The sequence below is a fragment of the Bufo gargarizans genome, chromosome 5, assembly GCF_014858855.1.
Source record: "Bufo gargarizans isolate SCDJY-AF-19 chromosome 5, ASM1485885v1, whole genome shotgun sequence".
NCBI lineage: Eukaryota > Metazoa > Chordata > Amphibia > Anura > Bufonidae > Bufo > Bufo gargarizans.
The window spans coordinates 282,217,658-282,242,948 of record NC_058084.1 but is presented as its reverse complement, the minus strand read 5'-3'; the positions used below and the strand labels follow the sequence as shown (position 1 = coordinate 282,242,948).

Here is a 25,291-nt window from a genome sequence, read left to right as displayed (position 1 = left end):
TTGTGGCACCCCAACTACTGTCCATTAATGGTAGGAAAGTCACTGAAAGTGGGACAGAGGGAAATAGGGGCAGGCCCGTTCACAGATTTAAGGTTGATATCCAAAATGAAACCACCCATTTCTGAATATTCATCCCTAGATGCCTTCTTCACGGCCACAACAGATAGGCTCAGGTCGCTGTGGATGCATCATCGAAATGCACCTATCCTTTCCACAGCAGAAATGACTGCATTAGACAAACCACAGAGTGATAAAACCATAGTAATAAAACCCTTGGACAAAGGGGGCAATGTGGTGATTTTGGATAGTGGTGTTTATATGGAGACTAGACATTAAGCACGTTAATAACGGGCGCTAGAACAGTAGTGTATAAACATTAGTCTATATTCAATAGCATTAGTCTATAATCAATAGCAAGGGAATTTGATCACATTGTATTTCTTGTTGAATTTTTTTGTCAAAAAATATTATGCCAAGAACTCAAAATTAAAATAATAATAAACATAAAATGGTAAAGTATATATATCACAATACAGTATAATTGTATACTAATACACAAGTATAATTATTATTGCCTTAGTGTAAAACGTTTTAACAATCTGCAATATACAATATTTGAAGCAGATATTCAGTAAAAATGTTTTTTGTTTACGTCTTGAAATTTTTCTATAAATTTCTATGAATTTGGCAACAGTTTGCCTTGTTCAGGACCATCTACAACCTTTACAACGACATCTGAAAAAGTTCTAACTCTTGATAATCCAACATATAACTGACCATGGCTGAATACTGGTTCTGGCAAGTAAATGCCAACTTTTTCTAAGGTTTGCCCCTGAGCTTTATTAATTGTCATGGCAAAGGCTAAGGTAAGAGGAAATTGTCGCCTTCTTAAGGTAAGTGGTAAATTAGTAGAAGATGGAGTCAAATCAATACAGGGAATAAAGACCATGTCCCCTTCAGCTGAACCTGTTATTACTTGAGCAATAATGAGGTTTCTTTTCAAGTCTCTAACAAAGAGGCGGGTTCCATTGCACAATCCTCTTTTAGTATTTATATTCCTAAGGAGAAGGGGTGTTGCTAGGGTCTTAAAAGATAAGGGGCACAGGCCCCAAGGCACATGCCTACCCCCGGGAAAAAATGTATACTATAATATACTGTGTATATATATATTCAAGCGCCAAGACCTCAGCATAGCACATAATACTAACACTACCACATGCCACAATGGAGCACAAATTAGACCACTACAGCCACATTACCCCATAATCATCAACCAGATTATTCCCATGAATGCCAGCCACAGCGCCCCAATAAGTGCAAACCACACCCTGTAGCACACAAAGTACATTTGAAGCTCTTTCACTCACAGTATATGCTGCATGCACAGCTCCTCTGCTCACAGTATATACACAGCATCTCCTCTGCTCACAGGATATACACAGCAGCTCCTCCACTCACAGTATACACACAGCAGCTTCTCCGCTCACAGTATATACACAGCATCTCCTCCGCTCACAGTATATACACAGCATCTCCTCCGCTCACAGTATATACACAGCATCTCCTCTGCTCACAGGATATACACAACAGCTCATTCACTCACAGCATATATACATCTCCTCTGCTCACAGTATATACACAGCAGCTCCTCCACTCACAGTATACACACAGCAGCTTCTCCGCTCACAGTATATACACAGCATCTCCTCCGCTCACAGTATATACACAGCATCTCCTCCGCTCACAGTATATACACAGCATCTCCTCCACTCACAGGATATACACAGCAGCTCATTCACTCACCGCATATATACATCTCCTCTGCTCACAGTATATACTGCATGCACAGCTCCTCTGCTCACAGTATATACACAGCACCCCCCCTGCCCCCAGGATATACACAGCAGCTCATTCACTCACAGCATATATACATCTCCTCTGCTCACAGTATACACACAGCAGCTCCTCCACTCACAGTATACACACAGCATCTCCTCTGCTCACAGTATATACTGCATGCACAGCTCCGTATATACACAGCATCTCCTCCACTCACAGTATCTGTATATATACAGCATCTCCTCCGCTCACAGTATATACTGCATGCACAGTTCTGTATATACATAGCATCTCCTCTGCTCACAGTATATACACAGCATCTTCTCTGCTCACAGTATATACTGCATGCACAGCTCCGTATATACATAGTATCTCCTCTACTAACAGCATATACTGCATGCAGAGCTCCTCCACTCACAGAATATGCCCAGAGTCCACTAGCAGTATATACACACAGTTTTTTGTAAATGAAATATATACTATTTAACAAATAAACAGGTCTCATAAGCATACTGTCTTATACATGGATGGTGGTGAACTCACATTCAGCTGCACTGGTAACACACCTCTCTGCTGTTCCATGGAACCACATTAGAAGTGGCTGCTGCTGGGCTGGCAGAGGCTAATTTCATAAGGCCTGTCACACTCCAGCAGTGGTGACCTGGACAGCTGGAGCAGGACAGGCTGCAGTAGCTCTGCAATCTGCTTGTCCTGTCTGAATCTCCTTCAGGGCTAGGTCTGGTCCTCGGCTGCCAGGCCTGAGTGAGGGGTGGTGCTGAGCACAAGCTCCGCTTCCTGCTCTGATATGGAGACATTGGTGCTTAGCTGCTAGCCGGTCCCACCGGACTTCAGCCAGGGGGGTACAGCAGAGCTGCTCCTATAAGTTTAATGTGCCCCTTGCTGATGTATTTTGAGCCGCACTGCAGCCCCACATTGGTGACTTAGTATAACCATGAAAAGAAGCTGCCAATGCAGTGAAAAATACCGCCATCACCAGAGATTCGGGCCCCGAATCAATATACCTAGCAACGCCCCTGCTAAGGAGCATAAATATTGCTCCCTTTTTAAGGTTCAGTTTATGCCTCGGCATTCCTGTTGGAGTTAGCTCATTAAGAAACTCTATAGGATAGTTCTACATATCTTCCTCAGTTGAGTCATCAATTGAGTTTGAGCTAAGGAATGTCGCAGTATCTCCTTCCAAGATGTTTAGCACCTCTTCATTTATGCTATCAACATCAGAGTTCTTTTGGCAAAGAATAAATTTTTTGTTATCTTTGAGACATCAGCAACTAGAATTCTTTCTCCAACTAATTATTTGACAATATTTCCTGTACATAAAATTTTTGAGGTATTTCAATTATGTCTTCGGGCAAACTGTCAATGTGTGGTGTATCACCATTGCCAACTTGGATCAACCAATTGCTGAATTCAGTGTCAACTGAATGGATATTGTAAGTATTATTTTGAAGTTTTGCCACAGTTTAATATACTTTATACATGCTTCAACAATTGAAGAACCACTGGAAGTGTTTGCCAAAAATCTCCACCAAGTAATACAACTTTTCCTCCAAAGGGTTTGTGATTATCCATTATTTCTTTTAGCAGTTTGTCGACCACTGTAAGAGAAATAGATGGAACCATATTACACACTTATCCCAAATGAGCACTGTAGATGATCTAAAATTTTCAGCATCAGCAGAATTGAGACGCATATTTGATATTGAGTTCTCAACTATTGGAACAGGTAATTTGAACTGAGAGTGGTATGTTCTTCCCCCCTCAAGAAGATTGGCTGCTATACCTGTTGAGGCTACAGGGAGTGCAATGTCACCTTCTCCACAAACTGTGGTGAGAAGGGTTTTGTAAAGATACGTTTTACCACTACCTCCTGGACCATCCAAGAAAAAACAAGGGTTGTAAAGGTTGTCATTTTTGCTTGCAGACAATATATTTTCTAAAGCAGTTTTTTGTTCTCTGTTTAACGTTTTCTCCATTTCTTCAGCTCTGTATTTCTGCAATTCCTTATCATACATATTCCAAAGTAGATCAGTATTTGGCATTGTGGAAGGCAATCCAAAATCTTCACAGGTTTTGCCATGTAGTACCAGACTGTTTCTTTAAAGGGAACCTGTCATGTGGATATTTGAATATAATCTAACTAATTATATACAATCATTAACTACTAAAAAGTGCCTTAGATGTATTCACTTACTGGTGGGACAGATGGTTAGCTCATAATATACACACAAAGATGCCGCATGCCGCATGCTAATGAGCTGATTTGAGTCCAGCGTGATGTCATTGAGTCCAGTATATATTTAATTCAGAGCTACAGCCACTCCCCTCCCCACCTGCTGCTGATTCATATGGAAACAAACTGTCATTCAGCAGCAGGTAGGCGGGAGAGTCAGGAGCTCATGAATATTCATGAATCATCATTATTAGCTGGAGCTTTTCAATACAAGATGTTGGCAGATTGACTGGGTCAATTAAAGAAAGTGACCCAGCATTGTGCTAAGAGAATCAGTCACTTATTTATGTTGCCCTTAGTTAGGACACCATAAAACTGGTGACAGGTTCCCTTTAAGTGCGATACTTACGACATATTGTGCAATCATCATTGTGTTGTTTATGTTTGTGAACTAAATCTTCAATGAGATATTGCTCATATTTTAGAAAAAGTGCATTCATATTTTGTAATGATACAAAAACGCAGACATATGCAAATAATTCCCTAAGTTGTTTAGGCATTGTAAAGTGGACAACATCTTCCAGAGTGTTCTCCCACACATCGTCATCATTAATAAGTCCTTTTGCTTTTGCAGCCTCTTGGAAAGTGGCATAGACATTACCATGTACTGTCCACAGATCTTCAAAGGATACTGCACCAGCCACATGCAGCAATAGTAGACCCAGACAGTAACTCTCTGCATCTGATATTAAGTTGACAGAATACATTCGTCCAATAATTTTTTCTGCACCACGTTGACGCAATTTCCAACGACAATTTTGAGAGTCAAACACATAATGCAAAGGAATGTCCGAATATAATATATTCTTTGCTTCCTCTTTTTGTTGATTCAATTTGAACCAAGGTGTCAATTGAGTATCACGGTTTAAAGCTCTCTGTCCAGCTGTGGTAATGTCATTTGGGTTGAAAAAAACTGATTGTTCTTCAGGCAGATGCACTGCTAATCTATGGATGGTATGGGATTGATAATGCATTTCAAACCCATGCAAACGCCATGCTGCTTCTGGAGCACTGACATACCTAGAATTAATAAAGGTGTTTATTTCATCATGATTCAAAGTACCTTATTCTTGAATGACAATATTTTCACAATCATGACCTTTGTACACATATTTAAAAAGGTATTTGACACTTTTTCCTGATGCTCAAACGTCCACATTAAAATGTGGCAATTGTACTTCAACGATAAGTAAGGATTATATGGTACAACCCAAGAATTATCAAGAATTATAGTTTGGCCTGTATTTCTTCTCTTGTACTTTGGATAGCCATTGCTGTTAGGAATAGTTTTTTGTGGAAATTCCTTCGGGAAATCCTTACAGCATTTGTCATACATGGAGAATTAAGATTGAGTGCTCCGCATGGTCCATGAATCATATGCTTTGTTACAATTGTATGTAAGCGAGGAGTGATTTCTATGTTAGGGATTTCAGCAGAGACAATTTTATCTATCAGTTCTTCATTTTTTGGTTTACAGCTTTCTTTAAGAATGAGAAGTATGTGAGCATGTGGTAAACCTCTATCACGTAGACCATTGCTTTTGGGACGCCAACAATATTTTTTTACTGATGTCATCAATTAGAGCTTTGAGTTTTAGGTGAAATACTCTTGCAACTAAATGTGGTTGTCCACCAACAGTTTGTCCATGTTGTAGGTTATGTACAATCTCTTCCCATTTGGGATTGTATGTCATTGTAATACAAAGATCAGGTTTTATATATTTTCTGACAATTGCCATAGCATCTTGATAATTTTGTTGCATGTTTCTGGGGCTCCCTGCAAATGAAGAAGGCAAAATATACATTTTTTTAGGACTCAGGCCTGCTTCATTGGCTTCATTAAGTAAATGATCCATTAATCCGGAGTATTTTTCAATGCCTAATTTAGGCTGATTTCCACGTATATAATTGAGTCTGTTGGCTTCTGTTTTTACATATGCATCAACTATATATTGCTGTGTAAGGTGGAGTTAAGAAGGGATTAAAATCCTCTCTAATGGGGGCGGAGCCTGGCAACAGAGCTGAATGGCCGCAAGCTAGATCGCCATGCTGCAGACTGACAAGAAAGCGGGCATACTACGCAGTATTCACTAGCAAACATGGGGAAACCCTTAAGAGATAAATCTAGAGACACTTCGGCACACATGAAGCTGTCTTCAGGCCAGGGAGATCTGGACAAATTCGTCAAAAAGACGTCGGGACTGCAGGCTAAGAAGCCGGAGAAAATGGCGCCGCCTGATGACCCTGAGTTGCAGCCTGACGCCTCGGACTCAGAGGACGGAGAAGGCAGTGAAGCAGCTGCCCCGTCAGTGAAAGAACATCTCCCGGTCTCCAGACCTTTCATGCGAAAACTCCTCGCAGAAGCACTTGATCCAATAGTGCAGGAGTTGAAAGAATATAAAAAAGACCTTCAACAAATGGGAGAACGGATGGAAGCAGTAGAAACTGCACAGTCCGCCATCATAGAGTTCGGTTCCTCAGTGGCCCACTCGCTGGACTATACCCAAGCCCACATTAACACGCTGTACACACAGCTTGAAGATCAAGACAACCGGGGCCGTCGGAACAACCTCCGACTCAAGGGCTTCCCTGAGAGCATCTTACCGGACGCCATTGAAACCGCATTGCTCACGTTCTTCACTAATCTGGTGGGACAGGATACGACCCAAGACTTCTCATTAGAGAGAGCGCACCGGGCGTTGAGACCGCCGCCAGGTCCCTCGGACCCGCCTAGGGATATTATATGTAAGCTTGTGAGTTATCAAGCTAAGGAATGTATCCTGAAGGCAGCGCGCGGGAAAAATCCTTTGAAGTTTGAGGGAGCTTCGGTGGCCATCTTTCAGGACCTCTCCCCAGTCACGCTGCGCAAGAGGAAAACATTGAAGCCACTACTGGAGGTCTTAAAAGAGAGGAAACTTCTGTATCGATGGCTTTTTCCATTTGGGCTACTTATAAATGCTCCGGATAAGAAGCTGATCATCGGGTCTCACAGTGACTTAAGGAGAGTATACAGTCATCTAGGCATTGAGGATCAGGAGATCCAGGACTGGAACTTAGCCCAAGAGATTACGGAATTGCCGCCGCTGCCGTTACCTGCTTCATGGATCCCAGGGAGGCAGGTTAAATCCCAGAAGCAAAGACAAAGAAAGAGAAGCGGGAACGGGGTCTCGAGGAGAGAGATTGGAGGAGAGACCTGAAGCGCTATCCACTTTCCTCTTTCAAGTTGCAAAGTCAAGGACTTAAAAGTCTTTATTACGTGGGGTGAGAGGTATTAGTGTAATTTACAGATTGAGACTGGTGTCTTCACAATTTCCCCCCATGTTGTCCCATCCCCCCCCCCTCCCTCCACCTCCCTCCCCCTCCCTCCACCTCCCTCCCCCCCCCCCTTCTCCCCTCACCTTCCCCTCTTTTCCCGTCCACCCATCTCATAGCTGTGCAACCCATCTGTACATCAAGTATGATATAAGGAGTGGAGCAGGAGAGGAACCGCTTGGTGGTTAATTTCATATTGAGCAGTGAGGCTGCAATTTATGCGGGTCTACTATCCAGATGTTATACGAATTGCATGGTATCCGGATGATAGGTTTTATGCATCAAGGATATGGGGATGGATGGGCTTGGTATATGTAATGATAACGCTCCAGGTCCTTGCACACTTTATGAGGAGTTACTTGTTAGCGTGCTTAAGAAATAATTTTCCTATGTTAATATAATTGCCCGACCTTCATTGTCGGTACTTGTTTGGCCCCCCCCGCCCACACAAATGTCTTCTATTAAGAAGATGTGTTCTCTACCTCTAGTGATAGAGGCTCAGCTCGCGCACCCCTGCCCCTTCACGTGCCTTAACCGTATATATTCCTGTCCTGTGTGGGGGGGAGTAGGGGTGCGCAGAGCTACATTCCTTTGTTCTGTGTATGTATGTTATTTTTCTTTGGTTTTTCTACATGTTAGTAGTTGTACCCGGCAAAGTACACATGTATTACTGGTCGCAATGGTTCAGCTTTTCCTGCGAGATAAACCATTTGAGACGAGGTTATGGATCCCTTGAAAGTAACATCACTCAATGTGAATGGCTTAAATGGGCCACAGAAGAGGAGTAGAGTTTTTCAAATTATAAAAAGGGAGAAAGTGGATATCCTATTATTACAGGAGACTCATTTTAGACACAACAGAGTACCAGCACTGTTTTCTAACATGTTCGCCACTTGGACGCATAGCACACACACGTCAGCATCCAAGGGAGTTTCCATAGGGTTTAGAAAAGGTCTTCCATTTCAAATTCAGGCACAGTCAGTTGACCCGGTTGGCGTTTTGTGTTTGTGAAGGGGACACTCTTTGGTAGCAAAATTACTGTCGCCAATGTGTACGTTCCCAATACGAATCAGGTGAAATGGCTAGTGGGAACTTTACAGAAGCTACATGAGTTTAGGGAAGGAGCCCTAATGTTGGGAGGTGACTTTAATATAGCTCTGGATCATCCCCTGGACTCTACCTCTCTTCTCCCAAGACAGTCTATCCCTCAGGTTAAAAAACTTAGACGAGCTTTAGATGCCCACCAGATCTCAGATGTCTGGAGAGTGCTTCACCCCCAGGGGAAAGATTACACTTATTACTCGACAATGCATGGCACTTATGGGAGGTTGGATTATATCTATCTTTCAAATCACCTTCTTGATAGAGTTGAGATAGCGTGCATAGGACCAATTACGGTCACTGATCATGCGCCAGTCTCAATGGGAATTCATCTCCTAGGGGCTCCTCCTAGATCCTGGACCTGGAGGCTTAATGAGACATTACTAGAAGATGTTAATCACAGGACACAGATAGAGGAAAAGGTTAAAATGTTTTTTGAGATTAACAATGACTCGCAGATAGCTGCGCCTATTACTTGGGAGGCACACAAGGCCTATATCAGAGGGGAGTTAATTGCTTTAGGGTCGTGGGTTCGTAAGCAAAGGACGAAAGAAGTAGATTCTGTCATTTCCCAAATATCTGTGCTTGAAAACCTCAACAAGAAAAAACCCTCTAAGGATACTCATGGGGACATAGTCAAATTGCGTATGAGACTTAAAGATCTCCTCAATATTAGGTCAGCAAAGATGCTTAAGATGACAAAATTCCAGACTTATGTTCATGGCAACAGAGGCTCAAAATTGCTTACGCGCTTAATAAAGGGTCAAAGGGAAAAAACACACATTGCAAGCATACAAAATAGTAAAGGTGAATCCCTGACCTCAACTCCTGAAATAGCCAATGAATTTGCCTCTTTTTACTCCTCTTTGTATAACTTACAAACAATTGGCCCTGAGGATAAACAAAAGAAAACTGCGGCTTTCATTAATTCAGTTGTGGTCCCTAAACTTAAAGCTGAGGAGGTGGATAGCTTACTAACTCCAGTCACAGAGAGAGAGGTGAGGGATTGTCTTGTGAGTATCCCTGCTGGTAAGAGTCCAGGGCCCGATGACCTTCCCATATTATACTATAAAAAATTCCAAAAGATTCTAATTCCCCAACTCACTAATCTCTGCAACTCCCTGTTGGAAGGAACCCCCCTCCCCTCACAATCACTGATGGCCCATATAGTAGTACTGCACAAGGAAGGGAAAGACCCTAGTAGATGTGGCAGCTACAGGCCCATTTCGCTCTTGAATGCTGATGTGAAACTGTGGGCCAAAATACTCAGCAATAGGATAGCCAAGTTTCTTCCTGATTTGCTTGGGGAGGAGCAGGTGGGATTCGTGGGGGGCAGAGAGGGTAGGCATAATGTGAGTAGGATCTTCCATGCCATCCATTATGCTAGAAAGGAGAAGATCCCTCTGGTGCTCGTAGGAACGGACGCGGAGAAAGCATTTGACAGGGTAAGCTGGTCGTTTATGAGAGATACTCTCCTGCATTTCGGCTTCCCCTCCGCGTTCGTTGCTGCGATTTTCACTCTGTATGGAAGTCCCTCGGCAAAAGTCTTTGCTAATAGCTACCTCTCTGCTCCCTTCGGAATAAAAAACGGAACACGTCAGGGGTGTCCCCTATCGCCTACTCTCTTTGTGCTGGCTCTAGAGATCTTCCTAAATAAAATACGGGCCTCAGACAAAATTAAGGGTCTCAAAATAGGGCGCCACATGCACTTAGTGGCAGCATTTGCCGATGACCTTCTCTTACTGGTCACCAATCCAGAAGAAGCTTTGCCGGAAATTATGAAGTTACTTGAAGAGTATGGAGAAGTCTCTAATTTCAAAGTTAATTACGAGAAATCAGAGATGCTTAACGTCTCTATTAAAAAGGAAAGGGCGAAGGGCCTAGTCTCACTCTCGCCTTTCCAATGGCCAGGACGAGCTGTAAAATTCCTGGGAATCCAAGTGCCGTCCGATCCCCAGCAATTCTATAGTTTGAACTATCCTCCCTTATATTCCAAGATTAAGGCCTATCTTAGCTCTATAAAAATCCCATACCTATCTTGGCTAGGTAGGAAAAATATATTGACCACATATGTTCTCCCACAGATACTATACATTTTGAGATGTCTACCCATAAATATCCCGGACAAGTTTTTTGCTGATTTTAGGAGACTCTTCACTAAGTTTTTGTGGGCTAGTGGAAGGCCACGCCTCTCTTATTCTCTTCTTATAAGAAAGAGGAGGGAGGGAGGTCTCTCTTTCCCTGATTTAAGGACCTACCATCAGGCTATCCACCTGGGAAGGTGGACCGAATTAGCAGACTTGTCCAATAACAAATTGCATGTTGACATTGAACATCACCTAATGGGTACTAATGCCACGAGGTACTTGTGGGTTGCTAATAAGAATAGGAAGAAACATCTGTTCATGTCGGAAATGACTAACTCTATGCTTTCTTATTGTCAGAAAACAAAAGGCCTCCTGATGCATCAAAATAAAATCTCCCCGCTAGCTCCATTATCTGTTCTACCTTACTATATGAGAGGTAAGGGGAGCGTGAATCAACAGTGTTGGTATAATCTTACAGAGATAAGAATCTCAAATTTGCGCAAAACCACTGACCTAGATACTTTCATACACGATATGATGGAGGAAATTCCAAAACCCTTTCGGAATTCACTAGCTATAAGGGACTTGACCGTTACTTGTAAAGAGTACAAGAGAGTGTACGCTGGGGAAGCTATAGATCCAACGTGGTTGGAGAACCTTTCCTTGTCCTCCGCTAAGCCTCCACCGAAAATGTTATCCTACTTTTATTCCCAGCTACTCCTCGCACCACCTTCTGAGAAACTCTTGTATTTAAAGGCATGGGAACGAGAGCTTCAGATAAGCATCTCAGATATTGATGTTAAATTTATCTTAGCTCACTCGCATGGCTTCTCAAGAAGCATTCGCTTACAGGAGAACTCATTCAAAATTCTCACAAGGTGGTACAGGACGCCGGATTTCTTGCACAAAATTAACCTGATCCCAGATAATAAGTGTTGGAGATGCTTGGGGGGAGAGGGGACAATATCACACATATGGTGGTCCTGCCCCTCCCTGAGTATTTTTTGGGAGGAAATTGGGAGGAAAATCAATGATATTTGCAATGTGGTCATATCATTGACACCGGAATTAGTGCTATTGTGGAAACCCCAACTAGACTTAACACCATCCGCTATTAGTCTTCCCACTCATTTAATAGCTGCTGCAAAAATGCTTATTCCAATGAAGTGGAAAGAAAGAGAGCCTCCAAGGGTAGGAGAATGGCTGGAGGAAGTCCATCATATTTGTCTCATGGAGGAGCTAGTGGGTTGGAACTTGGGGAAAAGGGATAAGTTCCTTAAGGTTTGGAAACCCTGGCTGGATTTTCACAAAGAGGGATTGCGGACTGACGTGTTTTCATAGAGCGCACTTGTTAGAGTGTTTAATGCGGCCATGTTCTCCAGCTTTTATCGAATAGAGAGGGATTGGTAGCTTTCAGGGAAGGATAGCACTATCTGCACAGCCCTTGAGTCAGGGGAATCTAACTCACACGAAATAAATAGATCATTGCCTTAGCTGAACTTAAAAGACCATGCCGGGTAGGGTTATTTGGTTATTTGATGTTAAGTTTGTTATGAGTATGTAACACTTAATTAATGTTCCACATCAGGATCCTGTACTCCTATTCATTATTTCTGTACTTGGACAACAGGAAGGCATGTGCACTGGAATATGTATTACTATGTCATCTATTGTATTCCCTTGTTATGATTGGATCAATGTACTGTCACATCCTAGTGTATGCTTCAGTGTTTATGCTCTCTTGCATAAAGCAAGGGGTACTGTTATTATGCTGCTTATCATAAATAAAGAATTGTTAAAAAAAAAAAAATCCTCTCTAATGGAAAGACGGTAACTGTAGTATTGCATTTGAGTGACTCTAACTCTAGGATTGTGTGACTGGTTTGCTAAAGTTAATAAAGCTTGCGGTCTGTTTTGATCCCCATAGGGAAATAACAATAGATAAACCATGGGTTCCAAATTAGGATCAAGGACACTAATTCTTTGTGTTTTTATTTATTTATTTGTATAATCTTCACTTGGTTTGCAGTGTATAAGAAGATCTCTTTCAAGTGGTGGTTCTCCATCATCATTTTGAAAAATTAAAGCAACCTCATTATATTTTGGTGCGTTATAGCGCCTTTGGTCATTTTTGCGATCTTGTACTATTGTCATGGACACTTCCTTAATAACATTACCATTTTATGCGGCATTCTCTTCATATTCTCTGTCAACTTGGTACAACATTTTACAGGCCTCGGCAAAAGGATTGAATTGTGCCATAAAATGTATAATTGTGCAAACTGTCTGTTTTCACCCTGTTGAGGATGCAGTGTTCCTGCTCTGTGACAAATAGAACCATGGATTCTAAAAGAGTATGGCTCATAGCCAGGAGGCGGAGTAATGTTAGCTCCCATAGATGCAAATCCTAGAGTACTAATTTTTGACTTAATATTTTGCATGACACATCTGCTGTAATGATGCTGACCCGTCGTGAGCTGTTGTATAAAATAATTTTTTCGAATTGATTTACTTTTCCTTTTGAGCAACACTGTGTCAATTTTTGATCAGATGGTCTTTATCCTTCAAAATGTTTTGCTTGACAAAAATTTCATATCTGATTTAAATCTCCACATGTGTGGGGTATAATGTTACCTTCATTAATATTAACTATATCATTTATAAGTGCCATTCTTTCTATTGTGGCTCTAGATTCATTTGTTTCCACTCGTTTACTCCGGACCAGTCTCTGTAATTGTGTATTTTGTAAGCATTGTAATTGTCGTTCTTCTGGTGTAAATCTTGCCCTCCTAGCTTTTTCTCTTTCAGCATGTCTCTTGCGTTTTTGTCTTTCTCTTATATAACTTATCCTCTCCTGTGTGGCTGTTGACAGATGTATTCTGTCTGTTTGAAGATCTATTATCTTACCTTTCTTTATTTTAGCTTGTTGCTGACGCAGTGTTTTTTGTTCATCTGCAGTAAGATGTGCTCTCCTAGATCTGTGTGTTTTGGCATTTTCCACTTTTTCAATAGATCCATTTGCTTGTCTTTGTCTTTCTCTTAGCCAATTTTTTTTACGCTGTTTTTAAGTTCTTCAATAGATCTATTTGCTCTTCTGAATATTTGTCTTTTAAGCGCTTTTGTGACGCTCATTTTCTGACTGTTTCTTCAGGAAAAGTTGCTTATGTAGGATTTGATTGTCTGTGTCTTTTGTCCTATTGACGTGTCCTTTTTTTGGGTGGCATGTTGTTAGTAGATAGTCTCAATAATATAGGCTTGTACTTTTCTAATATTTTCTCTTTCCGAAATACTAGCTTATATGTGGCTGTAATATGCGTCACTGGCATTGACTGCTTGCTGTGGCTGAGATTGCTGGCACTGACTGGTGGCTGAGACGGCTGGCACTGAGTGCTGACTGATGGCTGTGGCTCTGTCTCTAACTGGCAGAGACTGGTGGCTGTGGCTGAGACTGTTGACACTGACTGGTGGCTGACACTGCTGGCACTGTAACTGGTGGCTGTGACTGGACTGACTTCTGATGCTGAGACTGCTGGTAGCGACTAGAAGGTCAAATTGCTGACAGGGGCTCCTCTCTACATGGTTTATATTGCTGTGACTAATGACTGAGGAACAGAAATGGCACTGTGACTGATGATTATGTGCTCTGACTGATGACTGAGGAACAGAAATGGCGCTGTGACTGACGATTATAGTGCTCTGACTGATGACTGACAAACAGAAATGGCACTGTGACTGATGATTATGTGCTCTGACTGATGACTGAGGAACAGAAATGGCGCTGTGACTGACGATTATAGTGCTCTGACTGATGACTGACAAACAGAAATGGCACTGTGACTGATGATTATGTGCTCTGACTGATGACTGAGGAACAGAAATGGCGCTGTGACTGACGATTATAGTGCTCTGACTGATGACTGACAAACAGAAATGGCGCTGTGACTGACAAACTGAAATGTCAGACTGCTGACAGGGTCTCCTCTCTGGGTTATAGTGCTGTGACTGATAACAGACGAACAGAAATGGTGCTGTGACTGATGACTGAGGAACAGAAATGGCGCTGTGACTGATGGTTATAGTGCTTTGACTGATGACTGACAAACAGAAATGGCGCTGTGACTGACGAACTGAAATGTCAGACTGCTGACATGGTCTCCTCTCTGGGTTATAGTGCTGTGACTGATGACTGACCAACAGAGATGGTGCTGTGACTGATGGTTATAGTGCTGTGACTGATGACTGACAAACAGAAATGGCGCTGTGACTGACGACTATAGTGCTGTGACTGATGACGACTGACAAATAGAAATAGCGCTGTGACTGATGGTTATAGTGCTGTGACTGATGACTGACAAACAGAAATGGCGCTGTGACTGACAAACTGAAATGTCAGACTGCTGACAGGGTCTCTTCTCTGGGTTATAGTGCTGTGACTGATAACAGACGAACAGAGATGGCGCTGTGACTGATGACTGACAAATAGAAATGGCGCTGTGACTGACAAACTGAAATGTCAGACTGCTGATAGGGTCTCCTCTCTGGGTTATAGTGCTGTGACTGATGAGTGACAAATAGAAATGGCGCTGTGACTGACGATTATAGTGCTGTGACTGATGACTGAGGAACAGAAATGGTACTGTGACTGACAGTTATAGTGCTGTGACTGATAACTCACAAACAAAAATGGCGCTGTGACTGACGGTTATAGTGCTGTGACTGATTACTGACAAACAGAAATGGCGCTGTGACTGACGGTTATAGTGCTGTGACTGTTTACTGACAAACAGAAATGGCGCTGTGACTGACGGTTATAGTGCTGTGACTGATAACTCACAAACAAAAATGGCGCTGTGACTGACGGTTATAGTGCTGTGACTGATTACTGACAAGCAGAAATGGCGCTGTGACTGACGGTTATAGTGCTGTGACTGATTACTGACAAACAGAAATGGTGCTGTGACTGACGGTTAAAGTGCTGTGACTGACGATCAGAAATGGAGCTGTGACTGACTGAAATCTTGGAGCGAACCATACTGATAAATTCAGTGTGGTGAGCCATGATGACATGGCACCTAACATTACAGTTAATATGTTGATTATATTATTTACTTACCTATGTGAAGAATGGGTTAACCCAGATGCTGTGGGTGCTTGCGCTGATATCTTCAAATTTGATTGGAGATCACTTTAACTGCCAGTTTGAGAACCTATAAAAGAACAGAAAATAACGATTTTGGCTCATTCACGTAAGTATTTTTCAAGAGACAGACCTGCGTTCATCTGTGTCATGGAAGATCTGTTGAAACAACTTATTTTCAGAGCAGAAAGCCAAGGGGGAGAAGAATGGCTGAGGAAGTGCTTACAGCAAGGACCGGACCAGCAAGAAGAGCTTCTTTTATCTTCTAATCCCGTCTGCTGCGCAGTACCTGGCGCGAGCGCCGAACTGATCGATCCTCCCTGCGATAATTTTTTGCGCATGCGCGAAAAACCTGAGACCCGCTCGCCGATTAAAAAACGTCAGCGGAGAGACAAGAGGGCATATTCCCCTTCACAATATGCGCCTCCTTCTAAGACCAAGAAAACCAACTTATCTTCAAGCCGAGCCAGCAGGAAAATTCAACGGCGTCATTTTCAACAGCATTCAACTGTCACTCAGGAGCCATCACCTGCTTCAACAGTTGATCATCCTCCTACATCATCTGCTTCTGGTGAGCTGAATTATAACTTTTTAAGTGACTGCAAACCGCAGGGCACTATTAATCAAGAGATTAATTCACTTGACATTGATTCTTCTAAATTGAAGATTCAGTTGTTTGATGAATTTTTACTTTACCTATCTAAAAAGGATGAATCACCAAAAAATGTTTGGTCTGGATTAGCAGATGTCAGTCAAGTTAATACCCTTAATAGTCTGACTGCTGCTAATTCAACCATTCAACCGTTCACTAATGTACCTAAAATGTCCAATATTAACCCTGAAATGGCAGTAATTCCTGAGCTTGAATTTAACTCAGGTATAAAAGAGACATCTGTTAAAGAAGTTCTGGCGTGTCAAATTTCTCCATTAGGGTTTCATTTACCCTTGAGCGTGAAAGAAAAAATTTGGAGAAAAGAATATGTTGAAATTTTTTCTCTTCTTCCTTCATCTAGTGAGAATTTAAAAAGTGAATTATTGAAAGACAAAAAATCAGATTCTGAAGAAAATAGAAAATTACACCAGAAATCCTTTTTTAACTGGCTGCAAGCATTTAATATATACGCAGCAGTTTTGGGTGAAAAATTTCCTAGTCTTTGTACTGGTTTATTTTACCATGTAGATACTATTTTGGAGGCATATAGAAATTTTGGCGGAATGGGTTGGTGTCTGTATGACGAATCCTTTCGTCAGAAACTTGCAGTATATCCGAATCTAAATTGGGGTAGTAAAGATGTCGGGCTTTGGTTGAATTTAATGCTCCCTAACAAAAACAATCTTTTTCGTCAACCCAATTTCATTAACGTCAAAAAAGGTATCTGTTTCGCATTTAACGACTCGCATTGCAGATGGCAACATAATTGCAAATACCGACACGAGTGTTCTTTCTGTGCCGGTTCTCATTCAGCCTCAAAATGTTTTAAAAAACAAGGTATTCACTTCCCAATTTCTAACAAGGAAATTCAATCGTTTAAACAAGGTGACTCCGCTGAATTTGCCAATAATAATTCAGTGGCTAGGTCATTACCCAAACATTCAGATGGCTAATTTATTAATTGACAGTTTTACCAATGGGTTTTTCATACCTGAATTTGTGGGTCCAGGTTGCATTCTAGTTGAAAATGCGTTATCTGTAAAACAAAATATTGACATTGTTAAAGAAAAAATTGAATCTGAAATTTTGGCAGGTAGGATTGCTGGTCCCTTTGATTCTCCCCCCTTCTTGAATTTTCGTATATCTCCTTTAGCTTTAGTTCCTAAAAAAGAACCAAATTCTTTTCGTCTTATTCACAATTTATCTTATCCTAAATTCAGTTCCTTAAACGATGAGATGGAAAAAAATAAAGCCAGTGTGAAATACTCTGTTTTTATTTTCTCGATAAATTCTTTTATGATATGGCCCTTCCCATGGGATTCACCCTATCTTGCTTTTATTTTGAGGCGTTTTCAACTTTTCTACACTGGGTTATGGATATTCACTCAGGTAGTGGATTTTTACTACATTATCTCGATGACTTTTTATTTATAGGTCGTGTAGATTCGGATGATTGTATGAATCTTCTGAATAGATTCATTGGTATAGCTAAATATTTCTGCATTCCATTAGCTGTAGATAAAACTGTCTATCCTACTACGAATCTCAAGTTTTTGGGCATAGATATAAATACAGTAACAATGGAATTTAGCATACCAATGGAAAAAATCCAGAATACTGTTCAACAATTAACTCGCATATCCGGAAAAGAAAAAATTACGCTTAAACAACTTCAGTCTCTTTTAGGTTCTCTTAATTTTATTTCTCGTGTGATTCCCATGGGAAGGGTCTTTTCTAAAAGATTGTATGCTGCCACATCAGGTAAGTCCTCACCTCGATCCCATATTCGCATCACCAAACAACTAAAGGATGACATTTCAGTTTGGTTGCAATTTTTATGTGAATTTAACGGTCACACCATTTGGCAGGAAGAGTTTGTTGGCTCAGACACCTTGTCTCTTTATACAGATGCGTCTGGTGCTATTGGATATGGTGCTTATTTTGACAACTTTTGGTCTGCCGAACGTTGGCCTTTAAATTGGATTACTAATAACAAGTACTCAAAAAATTTGGTTTTTCTAGAATTATTTCCAGTTCTAGTTTCTCTAACAATTTGGTCCTCAGTGTTTCAGAATAAGAGAATTCTGCTAAGGTCGGACAATATGGGAGTAGTTTTTTCCATAAACTGTTTAACTTCAAAGTCTCCGTTAGTTTCTTCATTATTGCGTAAGATAGTTTTTCAATGTCTAAAATTTAACATTTGGATAAAAGCTAGATTTATTTCTGGGAAAACTAATTATATTGCTGATTATTTGTCCCGACAGCGCTTCAAGGAATTCTTCTTAATGACACCTCGAGCTTCCCGAATGGGAATTCCTTGTCCAACTCATCTTTGGGAGATATCAGAGGATTAACTAATGAACTTATTTTTGGTTCATTAGCCAAGAATACATGGGCAGCATATTCTGCCGCATGGTTGGATTGGAAGCTTTTCTGCATATCTCAAAAAATTTCTTACATTGATTTTAATTTAGGGAATTTTATCAAATTTATTATATATCTTTACAACAACGGTTTACAAGCCGATTCTATTTCTAAAAAATTATCGGGCATTTCTTTTTTCTTTAAATTAAAAGGCGAAAGCTCTATTCTGAATAATTTTATCATTAAACAAATGATTAAAGGTATCAAAAGAAAGTCAGTCCACAATGTTAAGACCAGCCCTTTATCTATTGAATTGTTACAAAAGGTCATATGTAATTTAGTATTAGTTTGTTCTTCGGAATATGAAACCAATTTATTTTCTGCAGCATTTTCTATAGCTTTCTTTGCTGCTCTAAGATTAAGCGAGATTGCTGCAGACAATAAAATCTCAAATCCCCCATTATTGATATAGGACCTTCAAAAGTTGTATGGATTTTTGGTGATGAACTGATTCAATTGGCTGAGAGAAGATCTGCTTTTAGACATTCTACTGTTAATTTAGGTTATTCAGCAGAATTTTCCATAAACTGGTTTTCCTTTGCTGACCTTAAAATTTCTGATATCTTCAAGAATGTCAGCCTTATATATTCAAAAATGTCGAAACCTGACCTGTTTATTTTACATATTGGCTCGTTTGATTTGGGAAAAATCAAAACGCATTTGTTAATTTATGAATTAAAAGAATTGTTATGTAAAATATGCTACTTACTTGATGGTGTTGTACTCGTATTTTCTGACATCATCCCAAAATTTTCTTGGTTCAATTCTGAGTTATCCTTTCTGGAAACAATTAGGAAAAGAATTAATAAAAAAATGGAGATTTATTTGAAGGAAATTGGTCATGGCAATTACAGACATGTTGAATTAGAAGGATTCGTTAGAGGACTTTACCAAGAAAAGGATGATCAGCTTTCTGATATTGGATGTGATATATTCATTTCAGATTTGCAGAACATAATTGATAATGGTTTTTATTAAAGGCTTGCAATGTTTATTGGGCCACTTGTTTTTATGTGGCGTTGTGGGGTTAAGTCACTCTCTGAGTGGACTGAGTGTTATATGGTTTATTGGTTTAAATATTTACTTATTTATATTTGAGAATAAATTGGATTAACCAGATTATAATTAATTGGTTAAGTAATAAGCATTGCGGCCTTTAATTACCCAACTAAATAAATAAAGATATTTGCTTAAATTCTATTTTGAGTGATGATTTATTCTATTTTGTGAATTGGAGCGTATGACATCATGGAGCGAACCATACTGATAAATTCAGTGTGGTGAGCCATGATGACATGGCACCTAACATTACAGTTAATATGTTGATTATATTATTTACTTACCTATGTGAAGAATGGGTTAACCCAGATGCTGTGGGTGCTTGCGCTGATATCTTCAAATTTGATTGGAGATCACTTTAACTGCCAGTTTGAGAACCTATAAAAGAACAGAAAATAACGATTTTGGCTCATTCACGTAAGTATTTTTCAAGTTCCCTCCCTCCCTTCCCTATTTATTTTGTCGCTTTGCTTATTGACGGGGGTTAAGTCACTCTCTGAGTGGACTGAGTGTTATATGGTTTATTGGTTTAAATATTTACTTATTTATATTTGAGAATAAATTGGATTAACCAGATTATAATTAATTGGTTAAGTAATAAGCATTGCGGCCTTTAATTACCCAACTAAATAAATAAAGATATTTGCTTAAATTCTATTTTGAGTGATGATTTATTCTATTTTGTGAATTGGAGCGTATGACATCATAGACTGCTGACAAGCTCCTCTCTGTGGTAGAGTGCTATGACTGACTGACAATCAAAAATGGCTCTGTGACTGACTAAAATGTTAGATTGTTGACATGGGCTCCTCTCAGTGTTATACGGCTGTGACTAAAATTGTGCTGTGACTGACTAGCTAAAATGGCGTCCGGCAGGTGTGGGCGGTACATGCAACGTCTGCTGCGCCATATTCTTATTGGTGGCCGCACTGCTGTGGGCGGAGCCGGCGGACTGACATGGATTGTTCGTGATATAGGCGCCTTCTGCATGTGGGTGGTGCCGGTAGCGTCTGCTGATCCGTTTCCTGATTGTTGGACGCGCTGCTGTGGGCAGAGCCGGCAAACTGACATGGCGTGTGGGCGGTGCAGGCTGCTTTTTCAGCACCGTATCCTACTTGCCGGCACACTTGTGTGTGGAGCGCTGTGTCTGTGTATGCCCAGTGTGCACTGGTGACACACACACAGACACAGAGCACTGACACTGCGCTTTTATTATATAGGATTTGCATGTGCATCCTCAGTGACACGGCATGCTATGTGAGATTCAATTTGAACCCTACTGCAAATGATAAACATGAACTGTAGGATTTATTGAAGAAGGCAATAAGACAACGCCTGGATCTCACAGGCAGGAAGCTGTTTGAGTAATACACACTGTATTACTCATACAGCAAATGCATTCCAAAAGTAGACATATTAGGTATCGCCGCGTCCGTATCGACCGGCTATATAAACATATCACATGACCTAACCCCTCAGATGAACACCGTAAAAAATAAAAAAAACTGTGCTAAATAAACTATTTGTTTGTCACATCAAATCACAAAAAGTACAACAGCAAGCGATCAAAAAGGTGTATGCCCACCAAAATAGTACCAATCTAACTCTCACTTCATCCCGCAAAAAATGACCTGCTACCTAAGACAATCTTTTCAAAAATAAAAAAAATATGGCTCAGAACATGGAGACACTAAAACATCATTGTTTTTGGTTTTAAAAAAGCTGTTATTGTGTAAAACTTAAGTAAATTTTAAAAAGTATACATATTAGTTATCGCCGCGTCCACAATAACCTGCTCTATAAAAAATATCACATGAGCTAACCCCTCAGGTGAACACTGTAAAAAAAAAAAAAACTGTGTACAAAAAGCAATTTTTTTGTCACCTTACACCACAAAAAGTGTAATAGCAAGTGATCAAAAAGTCATATGCACTCCAAAATAGTGTCAATCAAACAGTCATCTCATCCCGCAAAAATTGAGACCCTACCTAAAATAATCACCCCAAAACTGAAAAAGCTATGGTTCTCAGACTATGGAGACACTAAGACATTATTTTTATTTTTTGGTTCAAAAATGATATTATTGTGTAAAACTACATTAAAAAAAAGTACAAACCGGATTCCAGAAAAATTGGGACACTATACAAATTGTGAATAAAAACTGAATGCAATGATGTGGAGGTGCCAACTTCTAATATTTTATTCAGAATAGAACATAAATCACGGAACAAAAGTTTAAACTGAGAAAATGTACCATTTTAAGGGAAAAATATGTTGAAGCAGAATTTCATGGTGTCAACAAATCCCCAAAAAGTTGGGACAAGGCCATTTTCACCACTGTGTGGCATCTCCCCTTCTTCTTACAACACTCAACAGATGTCTGGGCGCCGAGGAGACCAGTTTCTCAAGTTTAGAAATAGGAATGCTCTCCTATTCTTGTCTAATACAGGCCTCTAACTGTTCAATTGTCTTGGGCCTTCTTTGTTGCACCTTCCTCTTTATGATGCGCCAAATGTTCTCTATAGGTGAAAGATCTGGACTGCAGACTGGCCATTTCAGTACCCGGATCCTTCTCCTACACAGCCATGATGTTGTGATTGATGCAGAATGTGGTCTGGCATTATCTTGTTGAAAAATGCAGGGTCTTCCCTGAAAGAGATGACGTCTGGATGGGAGCATATGTTGTTCTAGAACCTGAATATATTTTTCTGCATTGATGGTGCCTTTCCAGACATGCAAGCTGCCCATGCCACACACACTCATGCAACCCCATACCATCAGAGATGCAGGCTTCTGAACTGAGCGTTGATAACAACTTGGGTTGTCCTTGTCCTCTTTGGTCCGGATGACATGGCGTCCCAGATTTCCAAAAAGAACTTTGAATCGTGACTCGTCTGACCACAGAACAGTCTTCCATTTTGCCACACTCCATTTTAAATGATCCCTGGCCCAGTGAAAACGCCTGAGCTTGTGGATCTTGCTTAGAAATGGCTTCTTCTTTGCACTGTAGAGTTTCAGCTGGCAACGGCGGATGGCACGGTGGATTGTGTTCACTGACAATGGTTTCTGGAAGTATTCCTGAGCCCATTCTGTGATTTCCTTTACAGTAGCATTCCTGTTTGTGGTGCAGTGTTGTTTAAGGGCCTGGAGATCACGGGCATCCAGTATGGTTTTACGGCCTTGACCCTTACGCACAGAGATTATTCCAGATTCTCTGAATCTTCGGATGATGTTATGCAAAGTTGATGATGATAGATGCAAAGTCTTTGCAATTTTTCGCTGGGTAACACCTTTCTAATATTGCTTCACTATCTTTCTGCGCAACATTGTGGGAATTGGTGATCCTCTACCCATCTTGGCTTCTGAGCGACACTGCCACTCTGAGAAGCTCTTTTTATACCCAATCATGTTGCTAATTGACCTAATTAGTGTTAATTGGTCTTCCAGCTCTTCGTTATGCTCAAATTTACTTTTTCCAGACTCTTATTGCTACTTGTCCCAACTTTTTGGGGATTTGTTGACACTGTGAAAATTTTAATCAACGTATTTTTCCTTTAAAATGATACATTTACTCGGATTAAACATTTGATCTGTCATCTACGTTCTATTACAAATAAAATATTGACATTTGCCATCTCCACATCATTGCATTCAGTTTTTATTCACAATTTGTTTAGTGTCCCAACTTTTTTGGAATCCGGTTTGTATACATATTAGGTATCTCCGCATGTATAATAACAGGCTCTATAAAAATATCACATGACCTAACCCCTCAGGTGAACACCGTGAAAAAATAAAAATAAAAACTGTGTAAAAAAGCAATTTTTTGTCACCTTACATCACAAAAAGTGTAATAGCAAGCGATCAAAAAGTCATATGCACCCCAAAATAGTGTCAATCAAACCATCATCTCATCCCACAAAAATCAAACCCTACCCAAGATAATCACCCAAAAACTGAAAAAACTATGGCTCTCAGACTATGGAAACACTAAAACATGATTTTGTCACGCCCTGTGGGTGTTCTGAGACGATCTGTCAGAGTTGCTGCACGTGACTCGATCTGACAATTTGTTTTGTTTTGGGTTTGAACAGAATCCCACCTCCTATCAGGTGTGGTTTGTTTGGTCATTGGGGAGGCTATTTATTCCTCCCTCTCCCTATAGCCTTTGCAGGTTATAGTTCTTCCTTGTTTGTGTGCTGGAAGTTTTGGTGGATTGTCTGCTCCAACTCATCTAAAGATAAGTCCTTTTCCCTTTTTTCCTTCTTTGTCTGTTTTTACTAGGGCCCTAGAGTGACACTAGCTCCTTTGGTGATTGAAGGATCTGGTAGTCTCTTTCCCTTTTCCCTACTGCTGAGGGTTTGGTCCAGTGTGTTTCAGCTTAGGTACGTGGGCATGTGCATATCTACCATCGAGTTATGCACATGGGCATAGCAGCATAGGGAAAGTCTTTTAGGGATTGCTAGGAGGTGACCCCTTTGTTCCCTAGCTTTTGGGGTCTAGTCAGTTGTTTTGTTTACTTTGCCATTTCCTGTTTCCTTCCCTTATCTTACCAACCGTGACAGATTTTTTTTTGTTAAAAAAATTAAATCATTGTGTAAAACTTACATAAATAAATAAAAAGTATACATATTAGGTATTGCCGCGTCTGTAATAACATGCTCTATAAAAATATCACTTGACCTAACCCCTCAGGTGAATACCGTAGAAAAAAAGTGTAAAAAAAGCAATTTTTTGTCACCTTACATCACAAAAAGTGTAATAGCAAGCAATAAAAAATGCATACGCACCCCAAAATAGTGCCAATCAAACCATCATCTCATCTCGCAAAAATCATACCCTACCCAAGATAATTGCCCAAAAACTGAAAAAACTATGGCTCTCAGACGATGGAGACACTAAAACATGATTTTTTTATGTTTCAAAAATGAAATCATTGTGTAAAACTTACATAAATAAATAAAAAGTATACATATAAGGTATCACCGCGTCCGTGACAACCTGCTCTATAAAAATACCACATGATCTAACCTGTCAGATGAATGTTGTAAATATCAAAAAATAAATAAACGGTGCCAAAACAGCTATTTTTTGTTACCTTGACTCACAAAAAGTGTAATATAGAGCAACCAGAATCATATGTCCCCTAAACTAGTACCAACAAAACTGCCACTCTATCCCGTAGTTTCTAAAATGGGGTAACTTTTTGGAAGTTTCTACTATAGGGGTGCATCAGGGGGGCTTCAAATGGGACATGGTGTCAAAAAACTAGTCCAGCAAAATCTGCCTTCCAAAAACCGTATGGCATTCCTTGCCCTACCGTGTGCCCGTACAGCAGTTTATGACCACATATGGGTTTTTCTGTAAACTACAGAATCAGGGCCTTAAATATTGAGTTTTGTTTGGCTGTTAACCCTTGCTTTGTAACTG

At 40.4% G+C, this 25,291-nt stretch overlaps 1 protein-coding gene and 1 long non-coding RNA gene across 2 annotated transcripts in view; one reads left to right on the top strand and one right to left on the bottom strand.

Moving 5' to 3' along the window:
- Window positions 1-25,291, top strand: part of SLC6A3 (solute carrier family 6 member 3) — a 154,624-nt gene that overhangs the window by 29,636 nt on the left and 99,697 nt on the right. The window lies entirely within an intron of this gene.
- Window positions 15,616-20,204, bottom strand: LOC122938976. Its single transcript, XR_006390071.1, has 4 exons — window positions 20,146-20,204; window positions 19,512-19,582; window positions 17,370-17,414; window positions 15,616-15,796 (listed from the first exon to the last, which is right to left on the bottom strand). It is a non-coding gene; the product is annotated as an uncharacterized LOC122938976 (long non-coding RNA).